Below are 18,728 nucleotides of genomic sequence, written 5' to 3'. Positions count from 1 at the left end.
CCGGGTATTACTCCGTAATTTTTTATTTATTTAATGCATTGTATTGTTATACCCAAATATATATTGGGAGAAGTTTATTTCAAATTCATCTCCTTGTCAAACCTGAATTTTATATAGATATATTTATATTATATAGATATACTTATATAGATGACATATATCAATATACTTATATAGATGATTTATTATTTTTAGAAAATAATGCTCAACTAGAAGCGAACTTTACCACTGCCACGCTGAGTGTCAGCCACTTGAAGCAAATATTCAATATATCAATAATTCAAAATAACAGTTTTTAACTACTAAGTATATTTTATTTTGTACTAAACATTTGATTTCTGCAGTAAAAAAAATTGTCAATTTACGTCCCCAAATCATCAAACTAAGTTGACAGTTCAATGGCAGTTTGAAAAAAAAATGCCTATTGCACTTAGACGTCTTATACAACAATATTGAATGCAAAAAGGCAACAACACCAACCTAGTTTGTGGGTTAATTTTGTTATTTTATTTACTGAAATTTATGTACTTTGAAAGTTTAATTCTTTGCTGATGTTAGCCCTTCTTTCAAAAAATATAAACAATATTGATATATATTAAACTTGACTCAAATCGATGAACAATTTTCAACTGAAATAGTTGTATGGAACAGTTTTCAGTTAAAACAGTTTATTGGACAGTTTTCAGCTAAAATAGTTTTAATGAACAGTTTTCAGCTAAAATAGTTTAATTGATGTGGGTGCTGTTTCTAAGCTACTTCAAATCAGATTCTTTTTTTCATAAAATTCTTTTAGTAATTTAAAAGTAACTTTAAAGGAAATTTTTTTTAGTAATCTAAAATTTAGCACTAATTATAAAATCAAATTGGAATTTTTGTATTATCTGAAATTATTACTGCTCAAGCAGACATTTGTGCTCTGTAGATTTATTAAAAAAATAATTATAATAATTTTGGTGGCTTAAGTGTGGGAAGGAGTAATTTTAATAATAGGAAACTTTCTAAATTTTAATTTTTGCTATACATTTATAGCACCAAGTATCATGCAGTGTATAAAAATATCACTTAAGTTTGCTAAGTAGATGTAGACACTGTGACCTTTAAGTTCTCAATCCCTCCGACATCCCTCACTCATGTTTTATTGAAATATAAAATGTTTTTATCATGTTCTTTAAAAACTATGGCTTTCTTTTTTAAAAAAATGAAAGAAAAAACATCATTTCTAGAGCGAATTATCTTTTAAATTTCTGTGATTTTTCTAACTCTGAAATGAGAACAGAAAAATCTGAAATATTTCTCTCCTTTCCGATGAACAAAAACTGTATCTTTAAAATATAATTCTGCAGAAAAAAAAAATTTGCTTTTGTATTTTTTTTAAAACTTATTTTATTGTTTCAACTTTTTCTTTACTCAGTTTTTTTAAATTTAAAATCTATAAATATGAAGATGCAGAGTATAACTGTTTTGGTTATACCTATCATTTCAATTAATGTTATTATAATGCTTTTTAAATTTATTGTTCTGTTTTTGTCGGGAGAAAATAGTAACTTCGTGAAGTCATGAATTGGAAAATATAAAATGTGGCAGGTATCCTGTATATGTAGAATTCTTAAAAACTGAGTTTTTCTCAAAATTAGCTCGTTTGCTTTATTATTTCTTTTTAAGAGGTGAGTACTCTTGAAAAGTTTCAACTTGTAATCATCCCTTGTAAGAAAAGTTGAAACAAAATGCAAAATAAAATAAAAATGTCAATTTAGTGTAACAAAATTACATTTTTTAACACCTAAAGTTTGTCTCCCAGAATCTAGTAAATTGGACTTAGATATTCTCGGAAGTGGACCATATTTCGTCCATTTGCTGTAATATAAAAAACTTTTAACTGCTACAAATAAAAGCCAATATTTTAACTTATCTCTGTTGAAATGCTTTGTATTTAGCCAATAATTCAGCCTTAACTTTCATTTAAATTTTCTTCAATAAAACGCTACTTAACTTTGCACAGCTTTACAACCGATAATTAATATAAGGCGAGTTTAAATTTTTTTCCAAAGCGAACTTTAATCAATTAAAACTAAAAAGTGTACAATTTAGTGAAAATATCGTTTTGGACTTTCATACATACTTAAAGAAAAAGTAATTAAATAGTGTTTAACATATGGTAATAAATGACTAAATTCAGCACACATCTTTGGTAAAAGCTAATGAAGTAAAACCAAGTATTTTAATATGTTTTCATCGTTCAAACGATTTTTTCGTTGTCTTAGAGGTGACGTATAGATTAAAATTGTGAAAAATTAATCCTATAAAAATCAAATGCATTTCATCTTTTTTTTTAAATAAAAAATGAACATAAAATCAATACCAAGAAAATATGCATTGTATTATCTTTCCTTGGTATTGATTTTATGTTCATTTTTAAGATAAAATAATTTATAGAAATCTACGCATTTTAAAACACTAAGTGATAAGCATATATGAACTTAAGTTGGTACTGATTCGAATCACCAAAGTGAACTGATTCTATTGATTCGAATCACTTAGATGATTCGTTTTCCCAGCTCTAATTTGAACTCACTGAAATAGGATTTTGTTATTTATTGAGCGTTTTTTTTAACAATAATTTTAAATTAATACTTCATTAGTCTACTACATATTTTTCCATACATGAAATCAAGTTCTGCCAAAATTTCATTTATTTATTGTTACTGTGCAGGTATGTGAACTCATTACAAAGTTCAACTTAAAGCCTTTGTAAAGTTGAAGATAGCGTATGTTAGAGAATGAAATGATACCTACAACATTATGATGGGGTTTGAACCCGCTACCTTTTACGTCAGCACTGTGGTCGGTGTGAGCCATCGCTGGAATTCGAACCAAGATCAATTTATTGGTAGGCGAGTGCTCTATCCCTTGAGCTACTCCGGTTCTACTACTTTAATTTTTTAAGCGTCGGTGAATACCCGACCCAATTTAGCGTTTAAAGCAACTAATGTTCATCTCTGTAGCCGGAATCCAATCCAGAAGAGAAGAGAACTAACCCGCATTTGCGCTACACGGAGAAAAAAACCACAATAATCTTCCACAGCTTGACGGCAAGGGGAATCTAACCCATGATCTGCCTACCACTGAGGATATTATACGTCAGCACTGTGGTCCGTGCGAACCGGGTGCGGAATTCGAGTCGACCAGCTATTGCTAGGATCCCAGGGTCACCTCATTGGGAAGCGAGCGCTCTATCCCTGAGTCTCCACAATACCCTGAGCCACTATTTCAATTTGTTAACTTTCACGCTATCTGTTGCATGATTTTGGGGGTCTCCAGTTGAGGCGTATCGTCGTTCCGTAGAGGGTTCGAATTTCGCTCTAAACCAGAATTCTATTCTTGGCTATTATTCTTCTCTAACTTGTATTATGCAACTTTTTCAAGTCCCGATGTGGACTGATCGTTAAGACACGGTTCCCAGCAGATCACCGAAGTCAAGCATCACTGGATGCGATCAGTGTGTGGGTCAGTGATCACTTGTATTAGTCAGTGTAGGGACCGAGGGTGTGCGGTATTGCTCCTCGTTAAACTATTCTACCGTAAAATGCTAGACTTCGCGTGCAGGTCGTCAGGCTACCGAAGCGGGGGTGCCATCTCCTCTGCAGAGGATCAAAATTGTAATGGCATGTGTTCGGATCATCCTCAGGGATGTTTTCCCGACCGTCGCCATTAGCCCATTGTGCAGCTCTATTTTGACGTAAATGAACTACAACTTTAATACTTCATCTAAGATAGTACTCAAGGTTAAAAAAAAAAAACTTAAGAGTGTTGTTACCAGTCAAATTTCCTTCTCAAAATTTCGGTTTCTTTCAATGAGGTTTTTTTAAAAAAAAAATCATCAGAATCCCTTTCTGTTTATATGAAAACAACGTTTTTGCGTATATGGTCTTCAAAAAATCGACAGATGAAGATAAGACTTTTTCATGTTTTGGGAAAGGAACCCGTTAAATTTGTGTCCAGAATTCGACTGCATGCATGAATTTTAAAGGTAAGATCGTAAAATTTTATTTATGTTTATGATTATTTCACCATTAATTTAAAAATGTTTTATGACTTTAATAACCAAACTTTGCATTCTTAAAATAAACATCATGAATGAAATCATTGTAAAGTTTTTTTAAACATAACCTCAAACATTGCGTTGATACTTGATACTTTTTGTTGTTGTTGAATTTATTCTTCTATAATTCTAATTTCGTTGTTTCTTGTTCGTTAAGGCCATCAAACTTCGATCCGCAAAACTATGAATGTGAATATTACAGACATTGCTTTCATAAAAGCAATCAATAGAAAATGCTGTACTTTGAAATTCGAAATTGTTAACTGTACTTCAATATTTTCCATCTATTACATAATGAATTTGTTAACATCTTGAACTTTTGTACTTCAACTTGAGTATGTACTGATCTGGACACAATACAATGAATTTATTTCAAGCTTTCGTACTGATTAAAAAATACAGCTTTTTTAAGCATATATATATATATAGTCCCTGGCCAAATTATTAGCCGCACTATAAGATTCTATGTAAAATCTTAATTATCAGGCATACAGCCTTATTGTTTTTACACTACTCAAACCGGTTTACACTTATTTATGTTCGTGTATCAATTGGTTAACATTGTAATGCAGTGTGCAAAAATAAACACAAATAGGAAGTATATAAAAAATATCCTGAATAAAGACCCATTACATGTATGTTTAAATATAAAAGTATTGCCTATAAACTCGTGCAAAACATGCAAGCATTAAAACACAGCGCGTGTAATAATTTTGTCTAATTATTATAATATATTAATATAATACCTGATATAATAATTATTCTATATTTATATAATATATCCTCTAATTTATCCAATCGTCGAATTTATATTATATATCGTCTGATTTAACCAACTGATACACGAACGTAAACAAGTGCAAACCGGTTTCATCCGAGTAAAAAACATAGCTGTATAGTATCACGTGATAACTAAGATTTTCCGTAGAATCTTATAGTGTGTCTAATAATTTGGCCAGGAAATGTATATATATATATATATATATATATGGGTCATTCTCACGAAAACTGTCATTTTTCAGTTCATAAAATCCCAAAAAAGTAAAGTGAATAAAAAGCTCTGAAACTTTTTATATTAATAGAAATATGTAGTGGCATTATAAAGAAAGTATATATCCTATAAATTATACTTAATATTTAAATTAATTAATTTTTTAAATAATTAATTTATAATTAATTAATTTATAATAATTAATTAATTTATAATAATTAATTAATTTAATAAATTAATTTATTAATTTTTTAATTTATTTTTCAAATTAATTAATAAGTAAATTAATTATTTTCACTATTTAAAAAGTGAGGGAATGACACTAATAGTGAGGGAATGATATTTTATTTTAATACATGTTTTTATCTAAGTTACATCTACCTAAAGTTTGAAAATGATAACATACTAAGTATATCTAATATTTATTATAATTTAGTCTTATATATTTAATAGTTTTTACAGGTTTGGGAAATAAAATTGGCTGGCACGATTGAACAAAAAAAAAATTTGATAATATACTCATCTTGAATCATTCCCTCACTTCAGCGTCATTCCCTCACTAGTGAGGGAATGACGAATTCAATGAAATTTAAAAATAACAGTTAGGCCTAATTAATTTCTGAAGTTAATCACATACAATTATATTCATACAAGAAAGCAACATATAATTATCCACTTTCTCGATGAAGTTGTATTTTATTTTACTCTAAAAAATGACATGAGGGAATGACAAATGTAAAAAATTTTACCTGGTTTGATTCATTCAAATTTATTCCACAGCAAAGCTTCTTTAAGTTGAAGATGGAAACATACTGCAATTTTGTTCTATGATGCCAGTTGTTAACTTCTGAAGTTTTTATTAAAATATTTTTATTCTAAGAAGATTGCAGGTGATGAGAACATTGTTGTGAGGGAATGACGCGAAACACTGGGGACAAAGTTTAAAATAGTGCTGTGTTAATATTTTTATCAGAAATTAAATATAAAATTGATTTTCTGAATTCTATATTTCAGTATTCTGAAATAAAAAACACGAATTTGTGAAATTTTTTTTTAATATTTCAGAAACAATTTTTTTCTTTTTTTAAATCAGCAGTAAGGACAAGTGAGGGAGTGCCATATTGGTATATTTTAATTACCTAAAATAAATATAAAAAAAAAATTGATAATTTTATTTTTATTCTTTTGTTAGCTTGCATTCCGAAGGACACTTTCCCTGAATTTTTTTTTTCGTAAGCTGTAAAACAAACATAAAATATACTGGGGACATGAAAATGACTGTTTTTGTGAGAATGACCCATATATATATATATATATATATATATATATATATATATATTAATAAACTAAAATATGTACTTCTGTGTTATTACTATAATTTTACAACTATCCTTAATTGAGATTTTGATTATTGGGAAATTCTAAATAATTTTTGCCTTTTTAATAATATCTTTACAATGGAAAACATATTTTTCTTTATATTGATGGAATACCTTAAGGATCTAATCTTTCATCCCTCTTAGCTGACTTATTTTTACACTATTATGAAAAAAAATATACTCATAATATTAAATTTGTTTTTAGATTTATTGATGGTTTAATCCTCTTTAATTTTCAAGATTATAGAATTTTGTTCAATATTATTTACTCCTAGGAATTCATCTTGCTTCGTAATCATGATGATAATATTGATTTTAATTTTTTGGATTTGGGTATTAAAAAAAAAGAAGAAAATATCTGCTTTGTAGATTTATACGATAAAAGAAATGATTTTAATTTTAATATAAATAAACTAATTACTTGGAATTCAAATGTTTCTAAAAACATTTATTTAAATACCATTTTTAATTTAATGAATAGAATTAAAAGAATATGTAGTAATGTTTATTTATTCAAAAAACAAATGGCCAAACTCTTTCAAAATTTAATAAAGAAAAGACAATGAATATCCAACTAATGCAAATAAGTTCTACGTGAAATTATTGAGTTGTTATTATTAATAACTTTACTACAATCTTCAGTTACTAAATTTAGATTTTTACCATGTGCAAATCCAATTCGGGCAAACCCGTGGCTAAAAATCTGTGCAAACCGGGTAAATCGTTTTTCCTTTTTTAAACATATTTTAATTTTCCAAAATCATTAAAATTGTATAATTAAATATCAGCCTTATTAATTATAAACTTTAAATTATCCAATATAATATTATTACTTTTCGCACATCCATTTTCGGGCAAATCCAAGGTAACTAACAAATCGAACGCACTTCAGTATTGCAGTAAGAACACGCTAGAACCCTCTATTTACGCTTCAAACCTCTATTTGCGCTTCTGTTTTCAGATTTTGTGATCTGGCAATCTTATTACGAAAATATTTTAAATAATTCTTGAAAGATTCCGGTACGTGTAAGTTCATTTGAATTCGCTATCTCGCTTTATAGATTTTCATTTCGAGTTTTGTTCTGTAGTTTTCTTACATTTCATTTTCCGTTTTTTTCCTTGATTTGTTCTTATTTGTTGATTTGTCTTGATTTGTTACTTAGTGTGTTCTATTTTCGTTAAAATTTTTTGAGAGCTACTCACACTATTGCATTGATATGTTTTGCTTCGTCTATATTAACACAATATTAGAAAGCACTCCTTTTTGCGGACATAATCGTGTGAGCTGAAGAAAAGATTATATTTTTTCAATTTTTTGGTTTCCGGCATTTTTAATATTTTATTAAGTTAATTCTTTTTTCCTAAATATTTTTTAAAACTATTTTATTTTAATAATTTTTCGTCTTTTTTCATTTATCTTTATTATTTTTCACGTTTTCGCTATATTCTAAACTCTCTATATTCTCGATATTTATATAATATATATATTATTATTATTATTATTTTTTTTTTTTAAATACGTTGTTTCACGCCTTAAGTTTACTTGACGCAAGTAGAAGCTCATTGGCCAAATACATTTTGGCTAGAAAGCTCGCCAACTGGCCGTGATTGATTCATGCTTTAATATCCATTTTAAGAAGCGAAATAATAAATACTGCAGTGAAAATTAATTCCACTATAACAAATAAATTAAATTTTAAGCTATAGTATTTGATTGATAGGTTTGAATTTGTTCGTTTAGTTTTCGAAAAATTAATTTCAATCTTTCTCTCTCTATATATATATGTATAGATATACACACACATATATGTATATATAAATTTAATTTTCGCAGAAAGTAGCAATCAGAAGAAAAGCGTGTTCGAGAAAAATTGAGGAGAAAAAAAAAAAAGGTTAACAAACTGTTGTCTTAAAAACAGTTTTGTGTTTGGTAACACTTGCGTGTTAGAAACAAATTATAAAACATCATTACTTAGTGAATGTTGGAATTGACGTAAGGTGTTCTTTTATTTTTTTTCATTTTAACTCGCCATTAAATACTTGTCTAGAACCAAACAAAATGAAATATTATTTTTGCTTAGAAAAAAACACTAAACTCCGGCAATTTCTAAAACCGTTTTTAATTATCTTTAATTTCGAGAAAGAAAGTCTAATTATTGCTTTCAGAGCCTACTCGGGGAGTACTTAGATAAAATTACCTTTTGGTGGTAAAAGGAACAAATATAGAGAAAGAGGCCTCTTTTGAATGTTTGTAATTTAAAGATGATAAATTGATAGTTTTTTTTTTTAAAAAGAAGTCTAAGTGGTTTATTTATTTAAAAATTTCGTTTAAATAAACAATAAGGAATAAAATTAGAATTTTCCGTTTCTATGTATTACAAAGCAAATAATAAAATAAAATAAAAAAAGCAGCATTTCTTGATAATTTTTTTTGTGAAAGCTTTTGTTTAACACAGGTCTACATCCTGAACAATATTTGAACTTCCTCAAAGTGTAATTAATTGAAATACCTAATTTTCAATGTACATTTCGAAATTAAAAAAGTTGTGATCGTCTTATTACAATCACTGGCTACCCATTGGTCAAATGCTTTTTCTTTCTGAATTGAATCCGTTAAACGCCACAACATTTAAAATCATGGGTCGCAAAAACTGTCTCAATGGATGTTTGTCGTCGGATTGATTTTCAAATCCTATGTACGAGTTTAAAGACGTCACAAAATACTTTTCTTTCTTCAGCATTTATATTTACATTGAAATCACCGTCGAGACAGTCAATATACGTTAATAATAAAAAAGAATATAAAAATACTTTAAATTATTCTTATGTAAACATTAAAAATGCCTGCTAGTGAAAATAAAAAGAAAAACAGCAGCGGTCGTCATAGCAGCGCATGCAATGACGACGCATGCGCACTGTTTACTATTACTCTTGAACACAGTTGAAAAGTGTGTGGACGCCATCAAATCCAAAGCAAGACCCATTTTGACAATGGGTTATTAAAAAATATTTAACTGAGTTTTTCAAGTGGACTCCTTATAAGTTCATTTGTAAAAACGCAGTTTTTAGACATTCTATTTTCTTTGGTTACATTTACATTAATAATAATAATAATAATAGAATAAAGTCTAAATTGTAATTGGCGATAAAATAGCTATATTTGATTTAGGAAAGAACCGCAACTTTGTATTATCAGCAGGAGCATAGGTAGGGGAGAGTGGGGTCAATTGTAACATTTTTTGCTTAACTATTTTTAACTAACAAAAAATCAAATATATTATTAGTATTAATTGACAGACGAGTAAAGTAGACTATCCTCTACTGGAAAAAAGAAAAAAATACCTTATTTTAAATGTTATTATATTAGTTATTAACAATTTTTGACAGTCGTGCATTTGTTACAATTGTCCCCACTTACGGGGTCAATTGTAACAGTTCATAAATTCAACTAAATCATAGTTAATTATACATATAATCATAGTTGTGATATATTTTTTATTGATCAAAATAGTAGTGATATTTTAGGAGTAAAAATAATAATGAGCAGGGACCTAAAGGGTTAAACTTTTAACTTTAAGGGGTTAAAAATTTAGAGTTAAGTAATGGTTTGTAATCATAAGATTATTTATTTTCAGCTGTTACAATCGTCCCTTTACTTAGTGTTACATTCGTCCCCAAGACGCCATTTCAGCTTCATTTGTTAAAAACAATGCTAGTTAATTAATAAAGCTTATTTTTTTATTAAAATGTTAATTAAGGTGTCCACTTACATATTCGGTTAATAATTTTTATTGTTCAAACAAAATTACTTTGTTACAATATAATATTCTAATACCAAAAAAAGTACCTACGTAGTGTTAAAATATCTTTTGCGATGTAACTCTTTCAAAAGTACATAAAAATGGTTGCCAGCAGGGGTGTACATGTAGATTTATTAAATACACCTTGTGCGCCACCTAGGAACCAAATCTAAAATCTGACACTCGAAATTTTTGCTCTGTTACAATCGTACCCTGTTACAATTGACCACACTCTCCCCTACAGTTACGATAATCGTTACAGGTCAGAAAAATAGTTGAAATTTCGATGGCGAGATTCCACTTTCACAAACGCGAAAACAAATAAATAAAAATGTAGTAAAATACGAGCAATATTTAGATCATCTAATATTTACTTAGAAAAGTAACATAAATATTAATTTTGTACCATATATATATGTTACTGTGAATGAAAGAAATCTAGAGAATGTCGACTTTCACCGGTAAATGTCAACAGTCACATAGTCCGGTGAATGTCCGAAATATTTGTTATATCCAATTTGATATTAATTTACTCGTTGGTATTATTATATTTATTTGATATTTTAATATCTACTGAGGATAGATTAGGACAGTGGTTTTCAACTGGCGGACCGGGGGCCGCATCCGACCAGCGAAGCTTTTTTGTGCGGCCAGTGAGCTAAAATATATTAGTTGTCATTTTTTTGCGGACAATTTTCGTAAAAAATTTATATGGGTTTAAAATACTTTTCTCGTTAATAAAAACCTAATTTCTTCGTTTCTGTGAAATTTATCATACTAACGGTGCAAAAAAATTTTTTTTCTCAGGTTTTGCATCCAAGAAAATATTTGTTCAACTACAAAAATAATCGTGTATGTTGCTCTTTTTTATTTAATTTTTTTGTATTTTGTGAATATAATTTAGCAAGTGTGTATCAGAAATTTTCTCGAAGAAATCCTCCGACTGAACTTTTTGAAATCACTCATTTTGGACGAAAATATTTATTCACACATTTGCAAATTTTAAATTTAAAATATAAATATCTATTCTCTGGTGGTTGCAGCAGACAAACCTCAATTTTGTCATTGAACATTTTGTGTGCTACTATGTAAGTTTTAATACCAACCTTTTTAAAGTTTTATATCTTGGCAGTTAGATATCTGTTGCACATTAATTGTTTAATACATGGGTGCACATTAAAGTTATTGTAGCCCAATGCAATTAAATGTAATTAATATGCAATTAAATGTTTTTAAAAATCTACTTCTTATTTTAATTTGTAATTTAATACTTTTGTTTTGTACAACTTGGTAAAAATCTGACAGGGATATTTAATGTTCCTTCAAACATAAAAGAGACCTACATAAAAGTTTGATAAAGTTGTGGCCCGCCATTTGATTTGGGTTTTTAATTGTGGCCCTCGGCCTCATGTAAGTTGGAATCCCCTGGATTAGGAGAAACATCAGTGTATACCGGGCAGTGGCACTGAACTGGACCTAGTATATATTTCGAACATTTACCAAAGCGACTATGTGATTGTCAACATTCACCGGTGAAAGTCAACCACCACCAATTTCGGTCATATCCAGTAATACACATTATATATATATATATATATATATATATATATATATATATATATATATATATATATATATATATATATATATATATATATATATATATATATATATATATATATATACGCGTGGTTTCTCACTGCACCGTGAAAGAAAGTCAAATCAATATATCTCTTAAATTGAAAATATTATCTCTTTACGGCATAGTGTAAATAAAATAAGTGAAAAAGAAAGCGCCAAATAGCTTCACATTGCACCGTTTGAAAAAAGACTAAATATTAAATCCACTAGGTGTCATCTAAATAAACTGTTTAAACTTATAAAAGTAAGCGCAAAATGTAGCAGAATAATGCAAAGCATTTTAATCCAGCGTTTAAATTAATAGAGATAATCTTGGAACGGAACGTGTCCTTTATTTATGTTTTGCAGCTAATGACCGTTTCATAAATCCCTGTTTCTCTCATTCGGCGAACTGGAAAATTCTTCGAATGTGGAAAAGCTACATTTTGCATCTAAATTATTCAAAAGCCAGAGAGGACGAAATTAACCATCGGACAGTGAATTTCTGAAACAGATGAATCTCTAGATTCTGCTGCGCTATTTGAGAAATGCGCTATGATCATAAAGAGCATTGTTAAGCGGGCTGAAATTATGCATCCCGGTGAATTTATGTAAGTTCTGGTCAGGAGAGTGATTTCTTAAAAATGAATTCTGCGAATTTATTCATTTGATGTGAATTCGAACTCTTAAGATAGGTCATTGCGTCTGAATCAAGCAGTTATTTAACTTTTTTAGAGCACAAGCAGCTACATTGATAAATTTTTGAAATTTAAGTCGAATTATAAAACTCACAATATTCGATGGAGAAGTAACAATACCCTCCTATCCTTCCATTACAATTAATTCTATGACTAATATTAATTTCATTGCAATTAACTCTATAAGTAATATTACCTTCACTGCAATTAACTCTATGACTAATATTAATTTAATTACAATTAATTCGATGACTAATATTAATTTCATTGCAATTAATTCTATGACTAATATTAATTTCATTGCAATTAATTCCATAACTAATATTAATTTCATTGTAATTAATTCCATGACTAATATTAATTCCATTGCAATTAATTCTATGACTAATATTAATTTCATTGCAAATAATTCCATGACTAATATTAATTTCATTACAATTAATTCTATGACTAATATTAATTTTAGTATTATTTATCATGAAACTAAAATCAGAATAAAACAAATAGAGATTTTGTCATGTAAAATTACAATAAAAAATAATAAATATTTTAATATTTTTTGAGTGTAATTAATTATCTTTGAACAGCGAATTTTATAATTGTGCTCAAAAAATTTTCAATTAGCTTATAGACAGCGAAATACGCAAAAATTCAAATCAACATTAAGAGGTTCAAACTTTGGACCCATCTAATGACCAAACTACTAGAGCCATATTTCCAGCCATATTTCCCAGATTGAGGCTACCCCTATATTTAGCGAGTCAGAAATCCGAATTTGTAAAAAAAAAAGATATGTTTATTCGAAAAATTTTATTAATTTTATAAATTTAGTCTAAAAAAGTACGTTTTTGTGTCTGATTTCGTAACTTAAAATATTGTCTTCACTAATTAATTAGCATATTTGAGGTCACTCTCTCAAACCATTTAGACTGAGTCGAACGCGAAGATTTGATCCTTAGATCAAAAGTTATTCAGGGTGGTCCTTTTGTGCTCACGTAACATATATAATAATAAACAAATACAAAAAAAAACATGGATGAAAATTAAGAAAAATAATAAGTTTCATTTACTGCGCATAAGTTGCAAGTAAATAGAACTCATAAAATAAGTTCAAAATGTAAAGAAAACATGGAAAAAATTACAGAACAATGAAAAAAGGGGGGAAAAGAAAAATAATAATAAAAATAACAAGAAACCGGAAAAAAATAAAAAAAAAATAAAGAAAATCCGGAAAATAAAAGATATAATCTTTCCATCAGCCCACACGATTATATCCGCAAAAAGGAGTGCTTTCTAATATTGTATCGATATAGCCAAAGCAAAATATATCAATACAATAGTGTAAGGAGCGCTAAAAAATTGTTTTTCTTTTTTTTACATAAAATTTACAACAAATGAAATCGAACACATTAAGTAAAAATATCACTTAAAAACAGAAAATAAAATGTAAAGAAAAAATAGAATAAAACATGAAATGTAATTTATAAAGCGAGTAGCAAATTGAAATGAACTTACATGAACGGGAAATTTTTCAAAAATGATTTAAACTATTTTCGTAACAAGATTGCCAGATTAGAAAATATGAAATCAAAAGCGGCAAATTAAGGTAAAAGCGTGAATAGAGGGGTTTTGTATTAAAGTGCGTTATGTATATATAAGAGAGAGATGAGGTCGAAAAAACCGATATTTTTCGAAATTCTGCTAACGAGAAACTTGGTTTTATGCCTTTTAATTAGAAATTAAGTAATTTAGAAAAAGATTCTTGTTTTTTTTCCACCTCTTATCTCAAACGTTAACTACCTGCATTCAAAAATGTGTTAATACACGCGTGCTACGAATCTAGATAAAGGCATCAGGCATTGTGTATCTTTAGTAATGTAAAAATACTTTCATATCTGAGGAATATTTTTTTCGCAGCATTTCGAAATAATTTTTTATAATTATTACAACAAAAAAGTAAATCCTTAGCAATTGTTTTAATCATCATCTGAAGCTTATGTCACGATTTTAGGAAACTTAATGAACACGAAAATAAGAAAAGAAAGATATTGTTTTTATGAAAAAAAATTGAAAGTTAACGTCAGATTGCCGAGATAATTGTTATCTCTTTAATTAAAACGTCAATGCAAAATGGCAAGCATAGCTTTTTTTTTTCCTCCGAAAAGTTGATTTTCAAAGTCCCTTGTTGCACTGGAAAAAAATAATTTCTTGAGAATTAAAACTATGTTTTACTCAATATAGCGTTTAAATTTACACTTTCTGTGTCATAATTCAACATTTAAAAATATCCTATCATTCATATCGCTTTATTTCAGCAAAAATTTAAGAGCTTAAGATCGGGATCTTGTTAATAAGCATTATTGCAATAAAATTCTGAAATTTTATTTTACACACATCAGTGAGCTTGCTCATGAAACACCTTATTTTTTTTACCTCCGTAAAAATTATCTGGTTTAGAAATATGGCATATTAATGCAATATGTTACACGAATATTCGTTCGCTCGTAACGTGTTATTATTTCTAAGATTTAAATCTTTTAAAAATAATGCTTACTATCTGATTTAGCTGACTTTTTTAGTTGGAGAAAATTTTTAAATTTTCGGCCCCATTGCTCTTATTCTACGGCGGTTGTATTTTAGAAAGAAATTAAAGGGATGGGATGAAAATCGTGCACGAACTCGCCGCTCTGTGACTCCTTTTTTTTAGACGATCTCAACGCTCGAATACGCCATCTGGGGAGAGGACCGGTTCCATGTCTTGACCCTCTCCCCTTCTCTTTTTAGTTGTATAGGAACGAACTACGATATTCTTCCCTTTCTTATAATTTTACGTTTTTAATTAATAAAAATATTTTATTTAAATTTCCATGGTGCTTCCGTTTAGAACAATGTTTAATTTAGTTTTCAGTTCCATATAATTTCCCAGCCTGAAGTATTTTAATCTACATTAAAATCAAGACAGAAACTAACATGCTTCCTTCTACTATGACCCTCCACATGCTAATGGTTAAAGCATGCGAAGTGTTGCCATAGGTAGAGAGTTCTGCTCTAGTCCACATGTAGCCCATTTCGATCGCCAATATTGGCCTACTATACAGTATTTATGAAAATCTTTATTCAAATTTTGCAGCGTCTTAATAAATGAAGCTTTTGAATACATCCAAAATGATATCCTTCTTAAAAAAAACAACAGACTGATATTTCGAATTTATAGAAATCAATGAAGTAAGAATAAAATATTAACATATTTCTGAAACTAAAGACTATTTCTATTAACTTGAATAGCACTAAACAATATGATTTATAGCTGTAAACTCGTCAATTCACCTGACGGTGCTTCTCTATATTATCAACATATAGCAGTACAATAAGAGGCATTTATAATTTCCTCTGGATGATACGAATGCAGTATTTAAAGCCCCTGAATTAGAGAGACTGACTCGTCTCCCAATGTGGAAGAGCTACAAGATTTGGCAAGTTATCGCTAGAAAAGGCGCCATACTTAACTAGGGTAATTCGTAAAGAAAAGCGTGTTTGCGCATACATCGATTTACATTGTTTTTTTGGAAACTTTTTTTTAATGCTTGAACAAATTCATAAAAAAATTTCTTATTATAGTTATTTAAAATAAAAATATTATTCATTACTAGATAGAAACAATTTATACACATTTTTGGTTCTTTAGTAATAAAAAATAATAAAAAAACCTAGCAAATGGAAAAGAATCAGTAAATTTATATTTGCATTAGAGTTACGCTCATCTAAATCTGATCCTGGTTTTGAATAACTTATCCATTGCAGTCTTTTTTTTTTTAAAAAGAAAAACAGAACATTTTTGAGTTTTTTATTGACTTAAAACTATATTTATTAAATGCTTCCTTTTAGGATATTTCATAAATAACACTACTGTCACTATAGAGGAATCTTATTTAAAATTAAACTGAACTATGACGTCAGAAGAGGACTTGCGAGACTTCCGGTGTGATTTGTAATATATATATATATATATATATTTATTGGGTGAATACATTAAAAACTATATACAATGCGAAGAAGAATAGTGCCTATTTCTGGTAATAATTTTCAGAGAATACCTCCAGTTTCTTCTCCCAAAATTGAAATTTAAATTTAATTGCAATTTTCGTGTGTCGTGGTCAAGAATTCACATAATTACAACTTTATTTCACACTGTTTCATACTGTCATATCAAATAGCCTGTAGTTTAAAATTTTATTAAATATCTTATTTATTTCATTTGTAACGATTTGTAATATTTCGTTTGTAATTTTTTTTTATATCACTAAGCCTTTAAAAATTTGTCATTTTCAAAACAAATTTTAAAACTTTAAAATTGTAATTTTCCAGCGAACTAAAAAGAAAAGTTGGCATAAGTCATAAAAAAGACAATCCATATCAAAGTATTGCAACATATAATTTTTTTATTGTTAATATTTACTAACAACTTGTTATATAACTGTAAATAGTATAAAAAACATTAAAAAATTTTAAATTTCTTCACACATTATTCTTTCACAATCCAGACATTTTGACTGCTTTTGAGCAATATAGGTACAGTCCGCAAAAAAAAAAGATACCACCCTGAATAACTTTCGTTCTAATGATCAGATTTTCACGAATTAAAAGTCAATCTTAATGGTTCCCGGGGGTGACCTCAAATATGCTAATTAATTAGTGCTAACTATTAATTATATTACGAAATCAGACACAAAAACGTACTTTCTCTCATAAAGCATATAATTTTTTTTACATATTAGGAATCTAGACACTTGAATTAGGGGGGGGGGGTAGACGAAATTTTAAAAAAATTGGGTCGTAAATTGGGTAGCAATAAAGGTTTATATATTTGGCGATAGTCCAGAAAACCGCCAAAAAAAGACGCCAGCGCAAATGAATATTTTAAGATAACCCATTGACTAATTCAAAAGCTTAATGCTTAATTTTACTAGGTTGATAGGCAACCTAGTAAAAGAACTCTGAATGTAAAAAAAATAAAATAATGATCTGTGGTTGCTGGGAGAGGTTTAATTAATTGTTAATAGAAAATATCTCGAAGTTTCTAGGCAATAGACAATTTTTAAGCTGATTTCTGTCCAAAAAGCAAAATTTTTTTTTATTTTAATCTCCTTTGAAAAGAAAATTTGAATTGATTTATAAATTATTTATGATTTTCTAAGTTTTTAGAATTTAAATACATGATATGTTGTTTTTGCTATATTTATTCGAGGATTTCATACTAAAATCAAATTGACATAACTTATTATAGCTATATACAAAATTTTAGGAATAATTTATTTTTACAGATTTAATCGAGTCTTCCAGGCAAGAAAATTTGAAGAAACAAAAAGTGCTTGAAAAATAAAATGTAGATTGTATAGTAATTCTAATACACATTCTTAACATATACATACACATACATACATAATTCTAATACACTTTTTTCTATAACTCAAGGAATTGCTGAATGTTTAGTGGCATTTTAAAAACATTGAAACATGTTATATTTAAGAATAAGATATTGAAATAATATGTTGCATATTGTACGATTCATTGTTTAAAAAATCGCTTCATTCTGCTAGATATTTAGGTTGCATGGTTTTCTTTGGATAAAGATGATTAGCAAATAGCATCCTCATGTTTCGATACATTCTGAAACTTACGTTCGCAAATTCACCATAAAGTGTCGCACAGCATATTCTTCAATTACGATAAACTACATTTACCCCCAAAGATTGCTACTATGATTATTTTTGTTTTCTTATATATATATGATAATCTCTTTTTAAACAGAGCTAGTAAGATCCTTAAGATACTGAAATGGGGACACAAAGACTTAAAAGATAAAATATTTAATTTCATTAACTCAAAATATCTGGTCTCAAAATTTTAATTCTTAAGTTAAATATAACTACTCTTACAATATTGATGATTTGCTATTGACGTTTTTAAAGACCACATAAATCCTGTTAAAATATAGAAATGCTTATGTTTACTTTAACGAGTGTAAAATCCTTATCAAAATAATGATCAAGACCCAAATGTAAAACAGTATAATTGATGATAAAAACTCGCCTGGCCTCAAAAAATATGAAGAGGGAAGTAAAAGTCGACATATTTCGAGCG

The sequence above is a fragment of the Parasteatoda tepidariorum genome, chromosome 2 (genome assembly GCF_982258835.1).
Source record: "Parasteatoda tepidariorum strain Cologne lab strain chromosome 2, Ptep-v5.0, whole genome shotgun sequence".
Classification (NCBI taxonomy): domain Eukaryota; kingdom Metazoa; phylum Arthropoda; class Arachnida; order Araneae; family Theridiidae; genus Parasteatoda; species Parasteatoda tepidariorum.
The sequence above is the reverse complement of the archived record's forward strand: the minus strand, read 5'-3'. Positions refer to the sequence as shown.